The following is a 25,154-nucleotide window of genomic DNA, read 5'->3' on the forward strand; positions in this document are numbered from 1 at the left end:
AAACTCTAAAAAATTAAGTCTGTTTTTTAAAAAATCAGGGAACAAAGTCATTGGGATGGTATTCAAAGAAAGACTATGGCAGTGGTCAGCAAACGTTTTCTGTAAAGGGCCAAGTATGGTCTTTATTGCACATTATTCTTGGTTTTTTGACAATTCCCTAAAAATGTAAAAACAATTGCCAGCTGATTGCCTTAAAAATCAGGTGGCAGTTTGGATTAGGTCATAGCTTGCTGGTCTCTGAACTGTGTAATTAGAAACATAGGTCTTTCAGAAAGAAGTTCTGAATGCTAACTTTGAAAATAGGTAAAATATTTTTGAGTACCTCCTGGTTTAACAAATAATACATTAGAAATGTATATTCTAATTAAAATGGTATTGTTAAGTGATGCATTGTCCACCTCCCTGAACACCCCCAACATAGCAATGCTAGACAAAATATTTTAAATATATATTTAAAGTATCTAGATGATACATCACTATGACAGTGAGCAAAAGGAGAGAGGAGTCTTACCCAAGAAGAGGAAAACAAAACTTCATGAAAGATGGTTGATAAACTCAGTAAGCAGGTGAATTGTCATTCAAAGAAATACAATTACAAAGGCAATCTTCCAAAACAGATTTTAAAAACACGTATCTTTGAAATCCTAAAAGGGATACAGGAATAAGTAATATTTACACAATAAGATAAAGGAATCATGAAATACAGACAGACGTGACTCAAGAATAGGGAAAACTAAAAAGAACCAATTAGAGATTCTGGAATTGAAAATTATTGTCATGTTTTAATTAATAGGTGAACATTACTAAAGAGATAATAAATTGGAAGACCTAGAAAAAAACACTGAAATTTTGGGAAAAAAGTGAAAATAAAATTAAAGACCCAGATCAGAAAATAGATTGAGAAATTCTAACCTATACCTAATACATGTTCCAAAAATAAGAAATATAGCCATGGGAAAGAGGCTAGTTTTGAAGAAATGAGAGAGTGTCTTCTGAGTTGAAGAAAGACATAGGTCCTCAAATAGATAGTGACCTAAGTGGTAAATATGAGAAATAAAAATTCAGTCCTATATACACTATAGTGATACCACCACCCTGTACGACACTTTTGCATGAAATAGAAAGCAGTACCTTCTGGCAGGTGCTGTCCATTAATTTCGTGATTTGGGTGAGTAGCTCATGGCCTAGTTTTTACCTCCACTTGCTCCCTTAGCCACATTCCTCTGTGCAGGGCAAGAATTATAGAACTGTACATGGTATGACAGTAGGTGAAAAATAGAAGAATCTAATTAAAAGTTGTTTTATAGATTTCCTACAAAGTAGCAACACTTATGCTGACTGTAGTGTTTTTCTCCATATGTGTGTGATAATGCATGGTAGAAGGCAATAGAATAAACTCTTTAAATGCGGAGGAAAAAGGATTCACACCCTGAGGCACTATACAGCACTAAATTATCCTTCAAGAGTAAGGATGAAATAGTTTTGGACAAAATCTAATAGAATTTACCTCTTACAGATTCTTGCTGAGAGAACTACAAAAGGATGGATTCCAGCAAGAGAAAAAGTGAATCTAAGGAATGGAGTGGGATATAAGTAATAGCGGTGAGTACAAAATAGTAGTAAAATGTGTGCATTTAATTCTAATGTAACACACAGTGATTTTATAGAAAAAAGAATGTTAAACTTAGGTCAGCTGAATTTACTTCAGTTGGACACTACTCTCTGCCTATGGTTTCAATGATTTTCAATATAGTGGCTCGCTCATTTTCAACAATTAAGTGTCCATTTCTCCTGCTAGCTGACTCCCACTACACTAAGAAAAGGTAAATAGTTGATATTTCAATAATATGAGGGAAAAAAACAAAGTATTTTTCTTTGTAACCCCTGAGTAAGCTCACCTAGTGCTTATAAAAGTGCCTATCATGTAAAAGGTACTCAAAAATATTGATTGAATGAATAAATGTATTCTCCCTTATATTTTAAGAATAGTTGCCAGCACTTAGTAAGATTAGTTATTGGCACAGAGATTCATATCCTTGGTTTGTTTTTCTCAAAAAACAGTGATAAAAATCACTGTGATTTAAAACATGTTACAAAGTCTACATTTTTACGAACTTATGGCAAGCTTCAAAGAATAATTTTGGGGGAGACGGTTTTCTGGGTGTTCTCTTTTAGGTCTTGAATAGATTAATCTTAGGTTAAAAAACAGTTGTTTTTTAAAATTTAATTTATTTATTTTATACAGCAGGCTCTTATTAGTTATCTATTTTATACATGTTATTATATGTATGTCAATCCCAATCTCCCAATTCATCCCACCACCACCACCCCATTTGAGCAACAAAGAAGACTCGTTCTTGGTTGGAAAGGAGATATGTGTTTTTAAAGTTCTTCATGAAGTATTCTTTCATATGTCACCCAGTTATTTTTATATGGAACAGGCAGACAAGCTTCTCACCCTCATCCCAGAAGCAATTTCTGTGTCCAGGCTGCGTTGCTGCCCTAGTATTCATTTAGGGCAATCTCAAAGATGGCCTGGCAGCTCCAGCCTGGTGGTAAAATCATCATCTTGGCAGAGTACTGGTCATTTCCTTACACTCTTGCTCCATACCCAGCTTGCCAGCCAGTAGTTGGGTACCTTTAAGGTACCAGCACTAATAGTCAAGGTTCCTCACCTAATTTTCTGATTACCTTAGAAAGAAATGGCTTTTGTCCATACTCTCATGGCCACCAAGCTATGTGAGACATTTATGTTAAAAGCCAGACTTTTCATGAAGCAGGTGGTTCAAGTCCCAAAATGTGCACGTTTTGGTATTTCTTGGTGAGTCAGCTATGAAAAAGTCCGGGTCTTGTATATGTTGTGTTGTTGTTTCATTTGGAGTTTTTGATTCTTAAAACTGGTGATGTGGCTACCTGCTGAGGCTGAGCTGCCACAGAGAGTATGTATTTGGACTCAACTATTTAACCACTTAGGGCATCAGGATGAAAGCCACAGCTCATAATCCACATTGAAGTCTCTTCTGCTTTCATGCCTTCCATCTTTCTGACTACTAACAACTAGCTAGCATCCATGGATTTTTACAAAACTAAAACATAAACCTAATAAATATCTAATCAGTTTTTGCTCTCTTTTGCTCCCTATTTAAAAGAAAATTTATAATTTAGATCAAGAGTTAAAGAAATATAAATACAATTCAACTGATAGCATCCATTTCATATTAACCCTTTCCCAGTCTTGGATAGAAAAGTACCCTGATTTATTGGAATAAAAAGGTTTCCAAAGACATATAGTGAGGAGTTTGGTGCTTTGGGGCTTCAGAAAAACTTGTTTAGAGAAAAATTTTATGGAAATGCTTTTATTTACCCTTTCAAACTCATTTCTTTGAAATTATTAGAGAGAGGGGACCATGTCCATTTTCCTTTAACTGTATTTTTCAATGTTTCAATAAGTATATAGTATATATTTTTCACATGTAATAACATTAATGGATATTTTGACAGTAAGACAGAAGGCTCACTGAGCATCTGAAAACAGCCATGATAGGTAGGGAAGTATATTATTCAGAGTCCACGTAGTTGGTAGAAACCAGAGTAATTTTAACAAGAGAATTTATTATAAAGAATGGTCATCCAGGAATTAGACATCTGATAAAGGGAACACTAAGGTTTCACAGACCGTCCCTAGAACTGAGAAAATTAAGGGAAGAGATTAAGATTATCAAAAATTTAGAATCTTGGCTGAGGGACTCACAGAGCTTGGGCTCAGACTTCTGAGGAGAGGGTGTGGTTGAGCCGAGTTAGTGCCTCAGGAATGCCACAGAGATGCTGCACGGGACTGGGAACCAGACTTTTAAGGAGTGGGTACTTGGGGCTTCCCTGGTGGCGCAGTGGTTGAGGGTCTGCCTGCCAGTGCAGGGGACACGGGTTCGAGCCCTGGTCTGGGAGGATCCCACATGCTGCGGAGCAACTGGGCCCGTGAGCCACAATTACTGAGCCTGCGCGTCTGGAGCCTGTGCCCCACAACAAGAGAGGCCGCGACAGTGAAGGCCCGCGCACCGTGATGAGGAGTGGCCCCCGCTCGCCGCAGCTGGAGAGGGCCCTCGCACAGAAACGAAGGCCCAATGCAGCCAAAAATAAAATAATTAATTAATTAATTAATTAATTAAAAGAAAAAAAAAATTTAAGGAGTGGGTACCAACCGGCTGCAGATGGGGCCAGTGAGAAGCCACAGTGATGTTGGCTCTGCCAGTGTTGGAAAAAATGCAACTGGAATCAGCTGCACTTACTGGAATAACCAGCCACTGCCAGGTGTATCTTTGTTGGATGGTGATGAGCGTAACAGGAATCAAAACAGGAAGAGGAAATAACCTAGAAGGACAGTATCCTTTTTCTCTTCTGTTGTCTACTCTCTCTCTAGTGCCCCCTATTGTCACAGCCTAATGGCGATCCCGCTAGCCAAAGAGAAATGGTTTGCAGAGTCCCACCCCCGGAATCACAAAAAGTGAAGAATAGAAGAGTGGATTTGAAGCTAAGAGATGATAGTTTACTAATGAGCACAGGAGAAAATAAAATAAAACTGACTTGTCTTGCTTGCCATCTATATGATTATTTCATGAAAAATAAGTTTAATACTTTTAGCCTTCATATTTTAGGGAAAAATAATCATTTTTGAGAAAGTATTTTTCTTGCTCAATTAACTTAATGGAGTCTGCAAAGAAATTACTTGGATAAAGGTGGTTGGCTCAACATATGCATGTGCTTTCCCACATTTCTTAAAATAGCTGAAGAGGTATTTTTAAAAATAATCTTAATTATGTTAAAAAAGAATAATTCACGACAGAAAGAAAGCAGAGGGGGAAAAAAGAAAGCTGATGAATTTGAAAAGGCACATCAACAAAGAAAGCAGGATAATGTCACTGCAGATGTGGGAGTGTTTCTCAGGGAGCTGCAACCTAAAAATCAATGAATATGAGAAGCAGATAAGGTTTCTGGGACATTGGGATGAGTAATAGGGTAATTTCTTTATGAGGAGGAAAACCAGTCAGTCCCCTCCTTTTATCTCCAAAGGTGCTGAGCAGTGGGCAAAAGGAGTTTGCTGTCAAGATAAAGTGATGTGTGTAGGCTGTGAGGCCAGAGAGGAAGTCCCTTGCATGGCTAGTGACCCCTGGAAGGGGCATAGAGTCAGAGAGTAGAAGACCAGCTACAAACTCACCTACAAAACATGCCCTTCTCTTTTCCCACAAACACCTGAGGTAACTATCTAAGAAAGGAGCAGGTCAAACAGTGACTCTGGAATACAAAGATGAACAGACAGCCAAGAATTGCATGAGGAAATCTGTCACTATGCAAGAGTCACCAAATTCACCAAATAGATGACTTTACACCTGAAAATTTAGTTATTGAATAAACAAAACTATAATCGTTATTAAAGAGATGGTATAACATCTATTTTTTAATTTGAAACATTTACTATAGATATTCCAAAATATGAACAAAGTATAAGCATATGTATATCGACTCATCCATTCCAGGAAGAATTATAAAAAGGCTTTAGGTTACAAACAGATACACCTGCGTTTGAACTCTGACTGCCCATTAATATATGTGTGATATTAAAATCTTGAAAATGACAGTCTGTTATAACATCTATTTGTAAAAAGCCATTATCAGAAGAAAAATGATTATCTTGGTAATTATAAATCATTGGTAATTTTAAAATAATCTTAATTGTTTTGTAAAACAGTAATTCATGACAGAAAGCAGATGGGGGAAAAAGGAAGCAGATGAATTTAATTCATACAGAACAACATGAATCAACAACAGTATTTATACCAATATAAATATCTTGGTAGAAATTTTAAGATCTCATTAGTTAGCTTAAAGGCAGAATAGACACAGCTAAAGAATGAATTAATATTGGGGTGCTTGTATCATTACATAAATTAGAGTTTTCTTTTTTTCCAGATATATGCCCAGGAATGGGATTACAGGATCATATAGTAACTCTGTTTTTAGTTTTTTTTCCTCCATTTAAGAAACCTCCATAACTGTTCTCGATGGTGGCTGTAGCAATTTACATTCCCATCAACAGTATAGGAGGGTTCCCTTTTCTCCACACCCTCTCCAGCATTCATTATTTGTAGACTTTTTGATCATAACCATTCTGACTAGTGCGAGGTGATACCTCATTGTGGTTTTGATTTGCATTTCTCTAATAATGAGTGCTGTTGAGCATCTTTTCATGTGGCTGTTGGCCATCTGTATATCTTCTTTGGAGAAATGTCTATTCAGGTCTTCTGCCCATTTTTTGATTGAGTTGTTTGTTTTTTTGATATTGAGTTGTAAGAGCTGTTTGTATATTTTGGATATTGACCCCTTGTTGGTTGCAACTTTTGCAAATATTTTCTTCCATTCCATAGGTTATTTTTTCATTTTGCTGATGGTTTCCTTTGCTGTGCAAAAGCTTTTAAGTTGATTAGGTCCTATTTGTTTATTTTTTATTTTATTTCTTTTACCTTGGGAGATAGATCTAAGAAGATATTGCTATAATTTATGTACAAGAATGTTTTGCCTATGTTCTCTTCTAGGAGTTTTATGGTGTCATGTCTTATATTTAGATCATTTCGAGTTTATTTTTGTATACAGTGTGAGGGAGTGTTCCAGTTTCATTGATTTACGTGTAGCTGTCGAGCTTTCCCAACACCACTTGTTGAAGAGACTGTCTTTTCTCCATTGTATAGTCTTGCCTCCTTTGTCATAGATTAATTGAATGTAGGTATGTGGGTTTATTTCTGGGCCCTCTATTCTGTTCCATTGATCTATATGTCTGCTTTTGTGCCAGCACCATGCTGTTTTGATTCCTGTAGCTTTGTAGTATTGTCTGAAGTCTGGGAGGGTCATGACTCCAGCTTTGTTCTTTTCCCTCGGGATTGCTTTTCCAATTCTTGGTCTTTGGTGGTTGCATATAAATGCTAGGATAATTTGTTCTAGTTCTGTGAAAAATGTCATGGGTAATTTGATAATGATTGCATTAAATATGTAGATTGCTTTGGTAGTATGACCATTTTAACAATATTAATTCTTCCAGTCTAAGAGCATGGGCTATCTTTCCATTTCTTTGAATCATCTTCAGTTTTCTTTATCAGTGTTTTATAGTTCTCAGCATGTAAGTCTTTCACCCCTTTGGTCAGGTTTATTTCTAGGTATTTTATTTTTTGATGAGATTTTGTAAGGCTTTTTTTTTTTACTTTCTCTTTCTGATATTTCTTTGAAATCTGCTGCATTTTTTTTTACTGTCTCTTTCTGATATTTCCAAGAAATCTGTTGCATTTCATTAGTGTAAAGAAATGCAGTAGATTTCTGTATGTTAAGTTTGTATCCTGCTACCTTACTGAATTCATTTATCAGTTCAAGTAGTTTATGCCCAATGCTCACAGCAGCACCATTTACAGTAGCCAAGACATGGAAGCACCCTGAGTGTCCATCGGCAGATGAATGAATAAAGAAGACATGGTATAAACACACACACACACACACACACACACACACACACACAGTGGAATATTACTCAGCCATAAAAAAAAGAAATAATGCCATTTACAGCAACATGGATGGACCTAGAGATTATCATACTAAGTGAAGTAAGTCAGACAGAGAAAGACAGATATCATATGATATCACTTGTATGTGGAATCCAAAAAAAATGATATAAACAAACTTATTTACAACAGAAATAGATTCACAGACATAGAAAACAAACTTATAGTTATGAAAGGGGAAAAGGGTGAGGAATAAATTAGGAGTTTGAAATTAACATACACACCCTACTATATAGAAAATGGATAAGCAATGAGGACCTACTGTGTAGCACAGGGAACTATATTCAACTATATTCAGTAACTTGTAGTAACCTATAATGGAATAGAATCTGAAAAGAACATATATATGTTATATCTATATATAACATATATATATGTATAATTGAATCACTTCACTGTACACCTGAAACTAACACAACATTGTAAATCAGCTATACTTCAATTAAAAAAGACATAAATAGAACAGCATGAATCAACAACAGTATCTATACCAGTATAAATATCTTGGTAGAAATTTAAAAATCTCACTAGTCAGCTTAAAAGCAGAATAGACACAGCTAAAGAATGAATTAACAAGTCAAGGTTTTCTTCAGCACAGAGAAAAAACAGATTAGAATGACAAAAAAAATGTATGTTATATGGAAAATGGTCCAGAATGTACAATATATTTGTTTTCCAAGCATTCCAAACACATAAAAAAGAGAGGGTGAAATGGAAGAAATAATCAAAGAAATTATTTATAAAACATTTTCAACGTGAAGTATAATACTAATTGAAAGGGACCACCAAGCTGCAGGTAGATGAAATAATAAAAGACACACAGTTTGTCTATTGTGTTCACTATCACACCCTTAGACGATTAAACAAGTGCTTGGCACATAGTAGGTGCTCAGAAAATATTTATCAAAAAATATTTATCAAATGAATGAATGAATCTAAACATAAAATGGTAAATTTTGAGAACACCAAGATTAAAGAAAAAAAAATCCCAAATGTCTACAAAGGAAAAAAAACGTGAATTAGATTTTCATTGGACCTAATGAGAAATACTAAGTGGGGCAAAATTTCATATTCTGAGGGAAATTGATTTTGAAACTAAAATCTTATAGCTGGCCACATTAACGTTTAAGTGTGAGTATAAAATAAGACATTTACAAGTACGCTAAGACTCAGAAATACACTAATCTACAGATCCTCTGTGAAGTATTTAAGTTTGTGCTCTAGCAAAATAAAAATGAATTGAAGAAGGACATAGACTGGGGAGCAAATGAATCAGGAAATCTTGTAGTGAAGTTCATTTAATTATGCTTCATTGAAAAAATAACAATCTGGGACTAAAATTCCCAAAGATATCAACAGAAGAAATAGTTGGTCAGAGCTGGGAGAGGGTTGAGTGGGGATTATTGGATAGGTAGGAGGAAGAAAAAAATTCCTGTTCAGTAGGTAAGTATACCAATACATTTTTAATTTTAGAAAATTGTAAAATGTTTTAACATAGATTAAGTGTTCTTAAAATTCAGGGTATATAAGAGTCTTTTAGAGTGTTTCATTTTAAAAAATGTTGGGTCAAATTATACGAGCATTCTTTTTATTTCTTTTATTTATTGGAGTATAATTGCTCAACAATGTTGCGTTAGTTTCTGCTGTACAATAAAGTGAATCAGCTATATGTATACATGTATCCCCTCCCTCTTGGACCTCCCTCCCCCCTCCCCCCATCCCACCCATCCCACCCATCTAGGTCATCACAGAGCACTGAGCTGAGCTCCCTGTGCTATACAGCAGGTTCCCACTAGCTAGCTATTTGTATATATGTCAAACCTAGTCTCCCAATTCATCCCACTCTCCCCTTCCCCCACTGTGTCCACACGTCCGTTCTCTACGTCTGCGTCTCTATTCCTGCCCTGCAAATAGGTTCATCTGTGCCATTTTTCTAGATTCCACATATATGTGTTAATATATGATACTTGTTTTTCTCTTTCTGACTTACTTCACTCTGTATGACAGATTCTAGGTCCATCCACATCTCTACAAATGACTCAGTTTTGTTCCTTTTTATGGCTGAGTTCCTTTTATAATATTCCATTATATATATGTACCACATCTTCTTTACCCATTTTTCTGTCAATGGACATTTAGGTTATTTCCATGTCCTGGCTATTGTAAATAGTGCTGCAATGAACATTGGGGTACATGTGACTTTTTGAATTATGGTCTTCTCAGGGTATATGATATGCCCAGTGGTGGGATTGCTGGGTCATATGGTAGTTCTATGTTTAGTTTTTTAAGGAACCTCCATACTGTTCTCCACAGTGGCTGTATCAATTTACATTCCCACCATAGATACTGTCAAATTCTCTAAAGTTTACCAATTTATACTGTGTCAACAGTATTTAAAAGTGCTTGTTTCCTGTACCTTCACAACACTTGATATAATCAAATGGCTTTTTCCTCAATCTGATTATATTTTGCAACTTGGTCTTTATTAGAGCAATGTATTATGGTTATCCCTTGAGATCCATAAAGAGAGAGATCTAACTCATTCTTTTAAATAGCTGTATAATGTTTCATAGTAGTTGGTACTTATTAAGATTATGCCTGTTTTGTTCTTGTTGCTGTTGTTAATAACAAATATCCTTCAACAACTATTTTTGTGTAGGGGAAGGTTGCAAGGTCAAAAGCGAGTATCTAATTTTAGCAGACACTCTTGGATTTCTTTTACTTTAAACTTTTCCTTTTCCTGACCACTCAGTCCAAAACACTGTTTTAATTCACTCAAACTTCTTACTTCTCTCTGAAAAGTTTTGTTCATTTATTTGTTTTCCTGATATTTTACTCTGTTTACTTCTAGAATGTAAGCCCTTTTAGGTGGGGACTTTGTCTAACTTGCTACATGTCCAGTGTTTATAGCAGTCAGTAAGTTATTGAATGAATGAATGAATGCAAGTGTGAATGATAAACATACAGTGTCTTCCTACTTCCTTGCTTTTGTTCCTGCTATTCCCTCTGCTGAAAATATTTTTACCTGTCAAATTGTACTTACTTTTCAAGACCAAGTTCCAATGCTTCTTAATTCATGAAGCATCCTTTAATCTCCTTCCCTCAGAAGTGACTTTCTCTTTACTCCTGCTTCTGCAGTAGTTTGTACTACAGTCCTCACACTTACTTCATTCTGGCTTCTATCATAACAGCATCATTAGCTGTCCGTACAGCTGTCTTCTCAGTGGATCATAAACTCCTGAGGGCAGAGACCATGCCCATTCATCTTTCTGTTTTCCAGAACTCTGATCATTGTACCTTGCACTTGACAGAATTTTTAATTTAATTAAAGTATTACTGTAAGTACCTTAATGGTTTAATAGGCTTAGTAGAAAAATATTCAAATTTGGAACCAGAAAATAAAAAGAGTATGAAACTTAGTTCTTCACTCTTAGCTGTATAATACTCTGTTTGGATTAACCTCCACATACCTCTTTCCCTTTTGTAAATGAGGATTATAATCCCTAACTTGCAAGGTTACGTGTGAAGAGTAAATATAAAACATGTAAATGTGAGGTACACATGAGGGTATATATGAAGCACAGTTCTTGGAACACAGTAGATGGGTATTTGTTGATTTTCATTCTCTCAGTAAACATTGAGTGCTTGCTCTGTGCCAGACAATTATGACGATGATTATGATGAAAAAGTCCCAAGCCTTAGAATTTTCATGATAGATGTTTGTAATTTGGGGAAGGATAAAAACAAGGATAAAAAATAAGCATTTTCCTTTAAGTGATTAAGAGGTTTGAAGCTCGGGTACACACTATGTTGGAGCAAAAGACATCTCCAGTCTTAAGATGTCTTTTTAATTTATTTGAGATCAAATTCTATTTCATTAAAAGTTATTAAACATAGAGTCTCCTCTTGATATAAGCCTCAAAATAAATTGAAGAATATATGAATTACTTTTGAGGTCTTGTTAGGTGAAGTAAGCAAAATCTATTTATATAAAGTTTATTAGCATGTGGAGTACAAGAGAAAATCTTGAATATTGCATTTACCAAAACAGTATAATAAAACTAAATTTAGTGACTGCATTTCAGATTTTTAAAATGTTGTCAACCAAACTCATTTAAAAAGCAGTCAGCTTAAAATATATAAACTAACTGTCTATCTAATTACTTGAAATAAAATCATGGTATTGTATTCTGCTTCTTAGGTAGAATGTTTTCTTTTAACAAAACATAGACCAAATAGCAGTATAATGTCTGAAATTTAAGTTTTGGTAATTTACTTTATGGTGCTCCATTTCTGTTATGTAAAATGAGCTTTTTTCTTACTCAGCTCCTTACTTGGAAAGTGTATAGTCATGATTTTTCACACTGTGTCTTCTTCATTATTTAATTAGGGGCTCAGAAATTTCAGAACGTTGTCAATCATATAGAAGAAAAAAGTGATTTTGGGGTTTATGTAATTTAAGCTTTATATTATGACTTTCTCTTTTGACACATAAAATCTGTCATTTATATTTTCTCTTTATAAGTATTATGATTTTTTTACTTTAAAAAATAAAAGACAGTAACAGCAAAAAATCATTATAATTTATATCATAATAAATATTCATGGCATACTGCCTAATGCCCCTAATATTTAAAAAACATTAGAATACATTATTTCTGAATATAACAATTAAAATAGCTCAAAGAGAAATTAATTTGATTTCCTTAATTATTTCAATTATTACAATTATTATTTAATTAGTTTAATTAACTAATAGTAAAGGTAAATCTTCAAAAATACAAGGTTGCCTAGAAGTAAAAAAAAAAAATTCACTGATCCCTTTTCAGTACTTCAGATAAAGCTGTTTTCCTTATATTACTCAATGTTCATTTTCACAAGGATTCATAACAATAATGATGATTTCTTTTTAGAATTTTGATTCCTGGAAAATGTGAACTACTTGCTTGTTTTCTTCTCTCATCTACTAAGATTTCTGCGATCACTTTTTGCATTTCCTTTTTAGCTTTTGTTGTCTAAGAGCTCTCCACTGAACTTACTATTCAAACATAGCAATTATATTCTCACTGACATAGTTACCTCCTCCTTTTTCCTAAAAGGCCCTTGCTTTTTATCTTTATGTTAATTTCCTAGTGTACTCATGCATTTCACATGTAAATTTCTGAAATTCTTTCAAATGTTATAAATTCTTAAAAGGCTTTTCCTTAAAAATTCTGTTTGTGATTATTTGATGTAGCAGATGAAGAAATGGAAGTGACAGTTAAATCTCTCTCTCCAGACACACACACAAACACACACACACAGAGTTTTTATTAAACAAAGCAAAGATAACCTTGTTTAGGTTTACTCACTGGAAAAAAATATTATTATTGTGGTGCTAGTGAGAAAAATGGAAGGAACTGGATCTTTGAAAACATTTGGCGGTCTGGGGAAGATGGGACAGAGAGAAATAAGTCTCCATTTTAAAGCCAGAGACAAAGGGGGAGAGTAAAGGCTGAAAGAGGACTGAGTCCTGGGAATAAACTTGAGCTTGCACTGAGTACATCATCACAGCTGGAGCACACCTCACAAATTTTTTCTCTTTTTACTTGCGTTGAATACCAGGTATTTTAGATAGATATACCACATAGACTTCTGTTAAAGTCTATCTGTTAAAACAAATAGACTTAAAAGTGAAAAATATCTCAAACACAATAGAAGTTAAAAGTTAAGATATTGTGTTTCTTTTGAGATTGATTGGCAGTTAATTTTGTCCTTTAAATGTATTTACAAACAGAATTATGAAAGGTAAATTTAACACTAAAGTAGGATTCTTCATGTCCAAGGGATATTGACAAAGGTAGACCCAAGGATTGGTGGTGTCCTTATTTTAAATTTACCTGGAGAAACTGGTTTATTCTTTGATTTTCAGTCTCTTATTACATACGTGATAGATGACATTATGATCAATTCTGCTGACAGTGACCCCCAGGGTCACATTTATTAGCCTTCTACTTCTAGTGTTTTTCTAATCCAAGTGTAAATTAAGTTTGCCAGTTATGGTTTAAAAACTGTGACAGCTAATTAAGAGAAAATTTAGGTTGAGTTGATTGGCTGAATTTTGTGCCATAGGCAAGGTGATATAGGTGATATAGGTGAAATAGGCAAGGTGAATCCTCCAGAGCCCTGTTCATCACTGGATGACTTAATCACTTATCCTATTCTCCGATTTCTACCTTCCCATGAAACTCCTTGTTTTCCTGTTAAACTCTTCTACTTGGCATTAGGCTGTTACAGGTACACAGATCCATAGGATAATTGGATTCAAGACTACTAGCATCTGAATTGGCCAAAATCTGTTTAAATGAATTGAATTCAAAGTATTGAATTCAGTTAAAAAACACAATTCTATTCCACTGATTTCATTTTTTTTTTTTTTTTTTTTTACTTTTAAGACTTGTACTGATATCCCGATGATAAGTAATGTTGCAAAAATTGTGAGAGTCCCACTAACTTTACATGCCACTGAGAATATCTGTGATTTGGCCACACTTTTCATTGTTTTGAGTTGAAATAGAACATGGCACATTGGAGTAAATTTTTAAGGTAAAAGGCTCCATGGAATAGAGAACTGATGGTCTTGCCTGAATTGGAAACAGAACACACGTCATCAATCCTATCTACTCTGCAGTTATTACATTAAATTTAATTCTAAATTAGTGTTATAAAAATGTATAAAATTAATGGTCCATCTTAAATCTTGCAGTATTTCCTTCTCTTCCTTTATAAATTATTAAAAATTTCATTAAAAAAAGAAAACTAGTCACTGGTAACCATTAATAATCTTTCCAAATTTGCATATTGCCTTCCCATCTGTCCCCTTGTACTCCCGGCTTGTAACTTCCTGTTTACAGCAGGCCTTGTTATGTATTCATGAGGATGCATAACTATATTCACGATAAGGAATACATCACAATAAATCAGGATTAACTAAAATTTTCTCATATCTTCTTTATTTATCTTTAGATGATCTTGTTTGTTGAAGTTTTTAATAAAGAATTCCCGTTGAATTATTTTCTCTCGGTTAAAAAGTCCTGGTCTTTAACCCTGTGATGTCACATAGTTTTATCTTAAGGCCAATTCTAATAAATTGATAGTGAAGGCTCAGAACACTGTGCTGAGAAGGATTCTGAGTCTTCATAAAATCTCAGCTGGTGATTGATTAACAGTGATGTTCACAGAGGCAGGAGGGTGTTTTGAAGGGGAAAGTATTTATTACTGATTTTTAGAGGTATTTTTTATATTTTATGTAATATTCTTACCAAATACAAAAATAATTTAGTCTTTTGCCTTTTAAACCTGGTTTTACTGTTTAAAATAGTCCTTTTTTTATGGTGATGGGCAATTTTGAATTCTTGATTATGCTCTATTTCTGGGTCGATTGGAGTACCTCTTCATGTACCTTAACATACAAATACTAGATATTCTGATCACTCACATGTCTGAGAACAGATTTCTGCCTTAGTTCATGAAAAACAGATTTCATAGATTTTTTAAAATTAGACCACAGTCTTATTTCATCATTATTTGCATGTTTCTTCCTTGATCGTAGTCTATACAATGGTGAAAATATTTGGAGTCAGCCTGGTTTGAATCCTTTGTGGGAAACCACTTTCTTTTTTCTGAACTAACATAAGCAGAATTTATTTCTTCGTTCTCATAGCTTAAAAAATATCAGAATTCCCTTTTTTTTCTTATAGTTCAACAATTTATCAGTAGGTATATTTTAGTCAGTCATATTAGAACACAGTGAGACTTTTCAGTTTGCTCAGAAAATATTGATTGTGGTTTTCTCTGATTGCTTTTGTTCTGATCCTTCTGTTCTCTCCTTTAAGAAAATTACTTGTTTGCCTGTTTTGTTCTGTTTCCCATCCTCTACCTCAGTCATCTTCTTTTGCATTTAATTTTGTCCCATTCTTCTGAGTTCTGAGAAGGCTCTTGAGTTTTTTATGCACTTACCTGATATACACCTTTTTAGAATTGACACTTCTTGCTACAACACAAATTTTAACTTGTCTATAGCATTATTTTTTAGCAATTCATCCTTATTTCATTCATTTGACTTTTTGCCTCAACCAGTTATTTATAATAGCCTCCTTTTATTTAATAGCAACCATGTCTCTTGAACTTTACTGAATATGTCAAACAGTTCCTGGAATTTTTCTTCTGATTTCTACTCTAAATTATTTTCAGAAGTGTCATTTATCTTCTGAATCATTACCTTATTTGACAATATTTTTCATAGGTCACATGTCATTTTTTTCTCCCTCTCATACTCAGATAATGTAAGATCAGAATTTTCAACAAACAGAGAAGACTGACCTTGGTCTTGCGCTTTGTCCACAGGTGTGATAGAAAGTTTCTATTCTCAGATAAACAAATTGGGTTGAGGAGCAGACAAAGTAGTGTCCCCTTAGATTCTAAGATTCTGTCAGATTTTCATATACTATACTCTCTTTTGCCCAGGTGCCCCTTTTCTTTCTTCCCCAAGGCCTTGTTATCACTATGATATTGAATGAATGCAGTATATCAAACAGAACAATTTCCAGAAGAATTAGAGCATTTCTTTATTCAGAGATTCTTCACCCAATAAGATATTGTTCTGAGAAACACTGACCAAAAATGCACTGTGCTACTTACTTCACTATTGTCAGGGATCTGCAGTCTCAGTTGTATGTGTGTGAGAGGGGAGGGAGGAAGAGTGGCCAAGGAAGCATTTTACCTACCCTGAGGGGTGGTAGCTAGGGATTGGAGCAGAACAGCTGCCAACCTAGTGAATAGTGGGCCTTCCTGGAACTAACGAGCAAAGACGGTCAAGTGCATCAGCCTCTTCCACTCTTTTTTATGATAATTTTTATATCATGAAGCAATTCAGAACATTTCATGAGCTAAAGCCTTGAAAGGATTTTCTCAATCTAGATTTTCACTCAATCAATGAAACATATTTATGTCGCACATGGGGGGCAATGGAAAAACTGCTTCAAGTTTCATTTCATTAACTTCTATGTAAATATGAATATTTTTTGAATGCTTTATTTTCTAATCTTCTCCCATATGAGAGCAAAGGAGGACACCCAGGACATCATTTCACCCTTCCCTCCCCCAAGGAAATTGAGCTCTGTCTTTCATCAACACATGATTAACCTAACTACCATTCCAAACAAAATAGCACTGTTACTTTCCTGAGCATGTTTATAAAATATGCAAATCCAATTTGTCCTTTGCTTCATTATTGCATTCATTATTTAGTTTCATTATAAAACATTTGAGGGTAAGAAAGGATAATTAATGTAATTAAGTTCCCATGGTTTAAAAATTTCCTAATTTTAGTAAATATTTTAATGGAACTCCAGCACAAAAATGAAGATAAAATTCATTACCTTTATTATCACAGCACCAAATAGAACAAAATAATTATTCTGAAACTCAAAATATGCTATAAATGAACATTGATTATTTAATAGAAAGCCACTACACTGTACCTATAGATTACCAACATATGCACATTTTCTTTTTCTATGTTTCTGGATGGACAGTTTAGGGACAGTGGGAGGAATGAGGCTTAGCTAGTGCTTTTTAAAGGACTTACATCTGTATTATCAGATTATAGCATGCCTGAAACATCACTGAACATGCATTTCCATTTTCTTTTCCTTTTGGTCTACTTTGAGATTAAAATTTAACCAACATTGTTTTGAAAATGTTTAAGTATCAGACCCTGTACTAAAAATTTTATTCATTTCCTAATGCTCATGTCAGCGAGGAAGAAATTTTCCTCTACCCTTCTATGTTCTTCTAGCTGGTATAAAAATTAAATTGACATGAGACAGATTAACAGGAGAAAAATCAAACAAAAGTTTAATAACATGTATACATGGGAGAGACCCAGGAAAACTAAGTAAGTTGCCAAAATGGCCAAAGCCCTCACCTTAAATACCATCTTCAGCTAAAGGCAAAAGAAAATGTTACAGATAGTGGTTTGGGACTTCAAAGGGGAGGAAGGCAATTCACATGAAGATAGAAAAGCAAATGCTTGGTAAATAAATGTCTACTGGGCCATGCAGAGACAGTAGGACAGAGAATGGACTCTGATCTCTAGGCCCTGCTGAGTTTCCTCCACCACTTTAGCCCATATTCTTTGCAGATAACTCTGGTGATAGCTCTATTCCGGAAACAGGCCTGGAATCTATCTAAATTCTTTAGGCAGTTAAGGGGGAGGTAAAAAGAAAAACTTTCTGAGTCTTCTGTTTCTTAAAAATTATCAGCTTGAATTAATTCTCATGCCAAAGAGACACATTTTGGGGTGGAAAATTTTTCTCCCCTGCACTCACAACAACCAATAGGGAAACTGGGGTATGAAAACTGGTTGGTCAATGTGCTCAAGATTACCCACCTGGTCAGAGGGAAACCTAGGCAGAGTGGAAGTACACTATGCTAGTTTTCAGGATGTGAAATGAGAAGTGTGGAGTGCATTCAAAGACTGTTTAAACTATTCTGGTGCCATTTTATCCTCCTTAGGTGAAGTGTATGTGAATGTTTGTATGTTAACGTCCATAATTGAATGGATTGTATATATTTTTCTCCTCCTTGAGGCATGAAAGTCCATTGTTATTCTTAAATTGGCTATCATTTACCATTTGTACCCTTTAGGTCACCTAGAATAGTTCTTTATCTGTCTTTCCAAAAGCTACTGATATTATCAGATAATTGCTAATTTTCCCTTCAATATTTAAACCAAGAGTAGCCAAATGTGTGTTTGATGTCCTTATGGAGGGATAGGGAAGCAAGTTTTGCTTCCATTTTTGTCCTAAAATCCATTGGAGTCCTTTGACATTATTTTTTTCCTTTAGACCTAAGTCCCAGAATTGAATTCAAATCACAGTCTTGGTTCAAATCGCATGCTCATTGTTGGTCCACATCTATCTGTCTAACTATCTAAAAATAATCACATGTGAACACAAAACATAAGCCAAAGCTACAACCTTGGAAATAATGACTGGCATCTAACCATATGCCCTCCATCCCTTTGTCTCTCTTAATCCAGGCTAAATATTATCCTTCCTTTCTATATGTGAAAGCTGTGTCTATTGCTTCTATGTATATTACACATAGTCATTTACACACACATACACAATACACACAAACACACTTATTTGTTGTTTAAACTTATGAGAAAGAATATCATACTATATGTAGTTTTTTGGGGGAATTAATTTTTTGAAATATTACATTGCCAAGATTCATCTGTGTTTTCTATGATACTATAGTTTGTTCATTTTAACTTCTGTGAAATGTACCACATCATAGTCATCAACTCTCCAATGGAAGATCGCCTTTCAAAATAGGTTCTTTCAATAGTGAACAGTGCTGCTAAAATATTCTTGAATGGGAATTCTGTTGTAAATGTGGATGTATTTCTCTTGGGAATATATTCATAGAATTGGAATGTCTGGGTCCCAGGAATTATGTGGCTCATCTCTAGGATATAACATCAGACTCATTTCCATATGCCTGCAGCACTTCCCATTTACATTTTAAAATTTTTATTGATACCTTGGATATATACAAACATTGATGGGTCTTTTGATAAATATACAACCAGTGAATATTCATTGAGCATCAACAGGTAGTTAGTGGGCTGGACTTCACCCTAGAGGCAAACGAATAAATCGTCATCACAACCCCTCTTCTCCAAAATTTTACCATCTGGTAGAATTCAACCTTCATTTTATGATGTGGGTTGAAAAAATTCACACACACACACACACACACACACACACACACACACACACAGAAATAGCCCTGTTTTGGCTATGTGTAAGAAAGAACATGGGCAAGACATATAAGCTCCTAGAACTTCTGCAAATTGAGGGAGCTGGGCTAGATTAGTACCTTTCAAACTGTGTCCCGTGACGACCTTGCTCTGTATCTCTATGAAAGTGTGGATGTTGGAGATTTGTTGGTAGCTGAAGGTGGAGGTAGGGGAGGGGAAGAAGAGACAAGGCTGGGACTCTAGGAGATCCATCAACACTGCTAACAAAGCAGCTTCACTTTCATCTCTAAGTTTTTTGTATTTCATGTGATGAAGTTTTTCTGTTGATAGGACAAATCAAAAGTTTGAAACATGCTGGAATAGGTGATCTCTTAAGTCCCATTCTGCCCTAATGTCTTGTGATTATGCATTGTATTATTTAGGACAATTGATGCTAGCTGCTACAACTGATAAAGCCCCAAATCTCAATGGCTTAATCAACACAGATTTATTTTTCACTCACACATAGCATGCTATGGGTTGGCAGAGGCTTTCCTTCATCAGGTGACTGAGGGACACAGCTCTCTCAGTCTTGTGATGCTGTGCTCTCACCCTGTGACCTCTTAGGTTGTAGCAGAATAAGAAGAAAAGAATGGAGGAAGCACACCCAGCTTTAATTGACTCCGCTCAGAAGTGACACTTGAGTTCACAGCCCATTGGCTAAACCAAGTCACATGGCCCCAACTTTACCACAAAGCTGGCTGGAACATGTGGGGGAACACATGGGAGATTTCGTACACAGTAACTCTAGCTCATGTAACAAGTGCAAGAAGCATAATTCAGATGCAAAATGGCAGGTGATCAGAGTCAGGGTGACATACAGTTAAATAGTGGGGATTTTCTCAGTAAGGTACTTTGTTATCCTCAAATAAGGTATTCTTTTCAAAAGATTTCCAACGTGGTCTTTTATTTTCTGGAAAATATACAGTGTTTCTCTGAGAGCCCATCATTTTCTTGCTTTTAGCGTTGAAAGATAAAATACAAAAATTGGGTTATTGGTCTTTATTGTACTAAAATTCAATTTTTTAAAAAAAGCAATTTCTGGGCTCTACCAGAGGGAGTAGCTACAGCAGTACATCAGCCCGAGCAATCTGTTTCCTTCTACGCAGATTAAAATGCATGGCCCTTTCCTCATGAAGCGTGTGCCTGTTTTTTTCTGTGTTGCTCTGAGATGAAGGAGAACACAGAGTACAAACTGTCTTTCTGACCATCTTGTTGTGACTTTATTTTATTTTTGAGCTTGACGATATTGCCTTTATCATCCTGTTCTGCATCTCATCTCTCAGTGGTACAGCATGCTCGATATGAATCACTTTCTCAAACAACAGATTTAACTTTGACGTTGCTGATGATCAGGAGAGGTTCAAAGATTGAATCAGAAGTGTTTAAATTATTTTGGGAAAGGACCACTGCTGAGTTACTGTGCTCTTTGGAGGGTGATTCTGGTGACTCGAAGCAACAGTAGAGCACAATGAAAAGAAGCCTATGCCTGGTGTGAGGGTATAGCTGACAGGAGGATTGGGAAAATAGTTCACTTAGAGAAGCAAAGATAAAATTATAAACAGAGTGATGTAGGAAATGGCTGACATTAGGGGACATGCTTCAGCTGCCTGATTAAAAAGAAAAAAACAAAACAAAACACTGAAGACTATGAGAAGGAAGAGGGGGGAAATTAACTGGTGTCAGGGAGAGAGGCCAGAGAGGAGATGCCTATTGAAATATTTAGAGAAATATCTTTAGGAGCTTAAACAATTAGTCCTGCAAAGGAAATGACCATTTTGTTTCCTAACCTTATTTTTAAATGTTGCCTAACTGGGGCAAAGCAGATCTGGGGACAAAGAAAATGGGATAGGACCTTGTTTTTCTTCCTGTCAGTTGAAGGAGCACTCGACAAAGGAACAAATAAAGCTTCTTGCTTGGATTCAACAATTTGGATCATTTGGTTGTTTGTACTATTGCTTCCTGTGTTTACTTGAATCCAAGTAGGAAAGGTGGTTCTTTGCAGTGTGAGTTAATGAAGCAACTCTCCAGTGGTTTTCTGGTAGGATTTTGCTCTTCCCAACAACGTACTTTACCAGTTTTCTTGAGAAAACCTTTTGAGATCTTCACTTAATGTCCCAGGTGTTAAAGCCTTTGAATCATCAGCTGTAAACACCAAACAAACAATGGCCATAGGAGATTTAGAAAGATAATTAGAAATCTAAACTTTTTGGCACATTAGACTGAGATAAATTTATAGCTGAATTCTGACTGAACATTTTTCAAATGTTTGGATTGTGGCTTGGAAGAAAGGTATTGTAAATTCTTAATGGAAAGGAAAAGAAACAAAAACCTACAGTGACATGTAGTGTCAAGCACATAACAACAATTCACAAATATGTCTGCTTAGGTTACAGATGACTGAAGGAGGTTTCACTTTGGACAGGAGTAAACAGGAGATGAGCAAGCGTCTATCCAGAGTCCTTTATTGGTGTAAAAACACCTTTAAATCCCAGTCTTCAACCAGTGCAGCTTACAAGTACAGGATCCCAAAAGGAAGGATTCACTAAAAATAACTACAAGATGAATGTAGTTAATGTTGAATTTCAATGACACCTGACAAACCTAACCTCAGTGGTTGGTCCACTGATATACAAGCGCACATGAGGAGGCTCCTGAGTGCTGAATGATGTGGTCATGCAAATCCAGCACGAAAAGGCAGCTTCTTTAAGAAGTTTCATTCATATCTACTTAGGACTGTCCCCAAATTCCAGAATTTCCTGAAAATCTGAAGGGGAAGTCAAAGTGACTGCAGCATTTTTCTTTTGGAGCAGGTAGTAAACAGAGTCCAGGCAGTACCATCAGTAGAATAATTGGACCTAATAGTGAGAAAGATTTTTTGCTTGTTTCTTTAAAAAAGAGAGAGAGAGAGAGAGAAAAAAGGAAGTGTGTGGATTTCTCCAGACACTAGTCCAGACATATTTCCTTGCTCAAGTTCGGGATGACAGCAACTGTTTCTTGGTTTTATATTTATGTCTTTGATTAACTATGCTATCTACAGCTTTGCTCATTGAGTCTAATACCTCAGGTTATGGGTCCCTAAAGTTGTAAATTCAAATTCATATTCTTAGTGGGATTGCTTATCACTTAAAATGGTGCTTTCATTTTGGAGTTCCTAAAACTGCTAGATTATCCTGTAACTTAATGATAACTATGCAGGTGAAACCCTTAAATAAAATAAAGCCAAAAATGTTAATGGCTGTCAAATTACTCAGCATAAAAGCCAAGAAATAATGGGTTTACAATGCATTAGCTGTTTCAAAAGAATTGTCAATTAAAGCGCTCGGCCAGCTGCAAACAAATTCATCAGACAAAAGCAGGTACTGATAAAATATTTAACTCCTTAAAATAATACAAGAAGATTAAGGTATCAAAGTTGATGAAAATAATTATCCCACGGTAAAAGCAGGGTCATTTTCTTCCTTAATCAAAAGCTCTGATCCTACAGTCACTGTAAGTGCATTTGGTATGCAGGTGAGAGAAGTAGAGAGAAATCTGGGTGTCTGGTCAGACTTAAAGTAGCCCGAATGTTAGCAGGATTATTGATGGATGTGATATCTCTGTAGGCTCGTAATAGAACACCTTATATTTGTTCAGCATTTTGTGCTTCACCAAATACTTTCACATATATTATTTCACTTAATCTTCTCAAGACTGTTGTTACTAACAAGAAGTTCAGAGAGGAAAGATGAATTGCCCGAGTTTACATGGAGACCATATCAAAAGTCAATTTTCTGATTTCTCGCACAGCGTGCTTTCAGCCACAGTATAGCTGTCTTTTTGGTTAAGGCAGCTCTGATGAGCTGCTTGCCTCTTTGCTCTAGTGCAATTTATATGACTGCAAAGTAACAATATAAGCAATTTTCTTGACAAATTTCAATACTCTTTCTCAAAAAAATGAAGGAAAAAAACCCCCACAGAGCTGCCTGAGATGATCTAGTTCAAGCCGTTCATTTTACAGATGAGGAAAGCAAGGTCCAGAATGGCTAAACAATTGGCCATTGAGCAAGTTGGAGAAGAGTTGAAGAGTTGGGAATGAACCAACATGCCTTACATACAAAGCCAGGGAGTGTTCTTTCTGCTCTCCTGGGATGCCTCCACCTTGCTCGTCTCCCCTCTTGCTCATGCCACCTCCACTAAAACTCACGGAGAACTCACTCTGAAGGTCAAGTAAGTTATTGTGGCCTCACATCCCTCAGGGATATTGAGACATACAAACGGATTTCCTAAAATAGAAATGACTTCTTGCTGCATGAGGGTGGGCTCCGGGCTTCAGTGCAGCACCATGATTTTGATTTCTGGTTTCCTCTGATCTGTTGGTTGAATTGTCCCTGATTTGAATTCCTGCCTTCATGAATGTGAGTAGCTCCTCTATAAAATTGTTTCAGTAAATCCTCAAGTATTTTGATAAAAATGTATCTAATACTAAAGAGGCCAAGAAATGCTGTCTTTTTAAAATTTACACTCATAAAAAACACCTACTAAATGTAATTGGGGGTGATTATATATCCTGTTTGATAAAATTATTTGTGATTGCTTTAGGCAGCAAGAGTGGTCTAAACTTTAAGGTAGAGATAAATTGTGTTTTTGAAATTTTAGAAAGGAAACAATGGTCAGGGTCATTTTCATGTCTATGAACTTCTACCTATTGTAATGATGTATTTTGGCCTCTGAACTGAATTGTTTATAGAATAGAATAAATCACAGAAACCAGAAAGGCTGTACAGTGATCAGTAATTATACCAAGTTAAATCAATGTTATCATCATATGAAACTAAAAAAATCTAACATTTTGTATTATATGACTGAGTCTTGTATATTTTAAGGTTGATTAAACAGGAGAGCATTTGTGATCATCATAATCCAAAGCTATTTCCAAAGCCAGTTGGTTTTTAACTTTCAAATGAAGAACACAATGTTACTTTTACTTCATTTATAAGCCTCAATGAATAACGACTTTATCATCTAAATAATTTAATAGGAATTTCTAAAATCTAAATTGATAAATTATTGGAATGCTTTTAATTGATAAAGAAGAAAATAACACTTTTGTTGGAATATACTTTCTCTTATCTGCCTCATCATTCTGAGAATGAAAATCAAACAAAACTTATGTTATCTGGAAATGCTAAGATTACCTCACTGGCTAATGAGTAGTATCAGTGATGAGGACTAAAGGAGTGAGAAAGAGCTGGTGCCAGCCCTGCCTGCAAGGGACAGTTCCCTACACCTGCCTGATTCTCTTGTGATTCACTTGAGGGATGAATCTCGGTCATCGTCTGCCTGTCAACATTTTCCCAAAGGTCCATTTAGACTAAAAGACATCAACAAGGCACTATAAAGTTTATTTACATTCAAACTCTGGCTCTGTTATTGGCAAGCACCAGAAAGCTAGAAGAATGCTGAAAATAAGGCCCAAATATAACTTCTGAAGACTTTTTAATAAAAGGACCAAGATTGCAAACAGATTTAGGATTCTCTTTCAAGTAAACGATTGAATACTTAGATCAACTGCAAAAAGTCATTAACTCATCTGATCTTTTTCAGTACACTGAACTTGCTAAGAACATGCTAACACAGGCCTTTCCATGATGGGATTTGGCAGGCTATTTTGAGTTCTTATCGGAGTGTAGAGGTAATTCTTCTCCACTGTGCTCCAGCAAGAA

At 35.4% G+C, this 25,154-nt stretch overlaps 1 protein-coding gene across 1 annotated transcript in view; it reads left to right on the top strand.

Moving 5' to 3' along the window:
• Positions 1 to 1,547: 1,547 nt before the first annotated feature.
• KCNN2 (potassium calcium-activated channel subfamily N member 2) overlaps positions 1,548 to 25,154 on the top strand; it is a 325,527-nt gene continuing 301,920 nt past the window's right edge. The window contains exon 1 of the mRNA XM_036848996.1: positions 1,548 to 1,602. The gene's annotated coding sequence lies outside the window, so the exon portion shown is untranslated. The remainder of the gene's footprint in view (positions 1,603 to 25,154) is intronic.

Source organism: Balaenoptera musculus, chromosome 3, assembly GCF_009873245.2.
Source record: "Balaenoptera musculus isolate JJ_BM4_2016_0621 chromosome 3, mBalMus1.pri.v3, whole genome shotgun sequence".
NCBI classification, from domain to species: domain Eukaryota; kingdom Metazoa; phylum Chordata; class Mammalia; order Artiodactyla; family Balaenopteridae; genus Balaenoptera; species Balaenoptera musculus.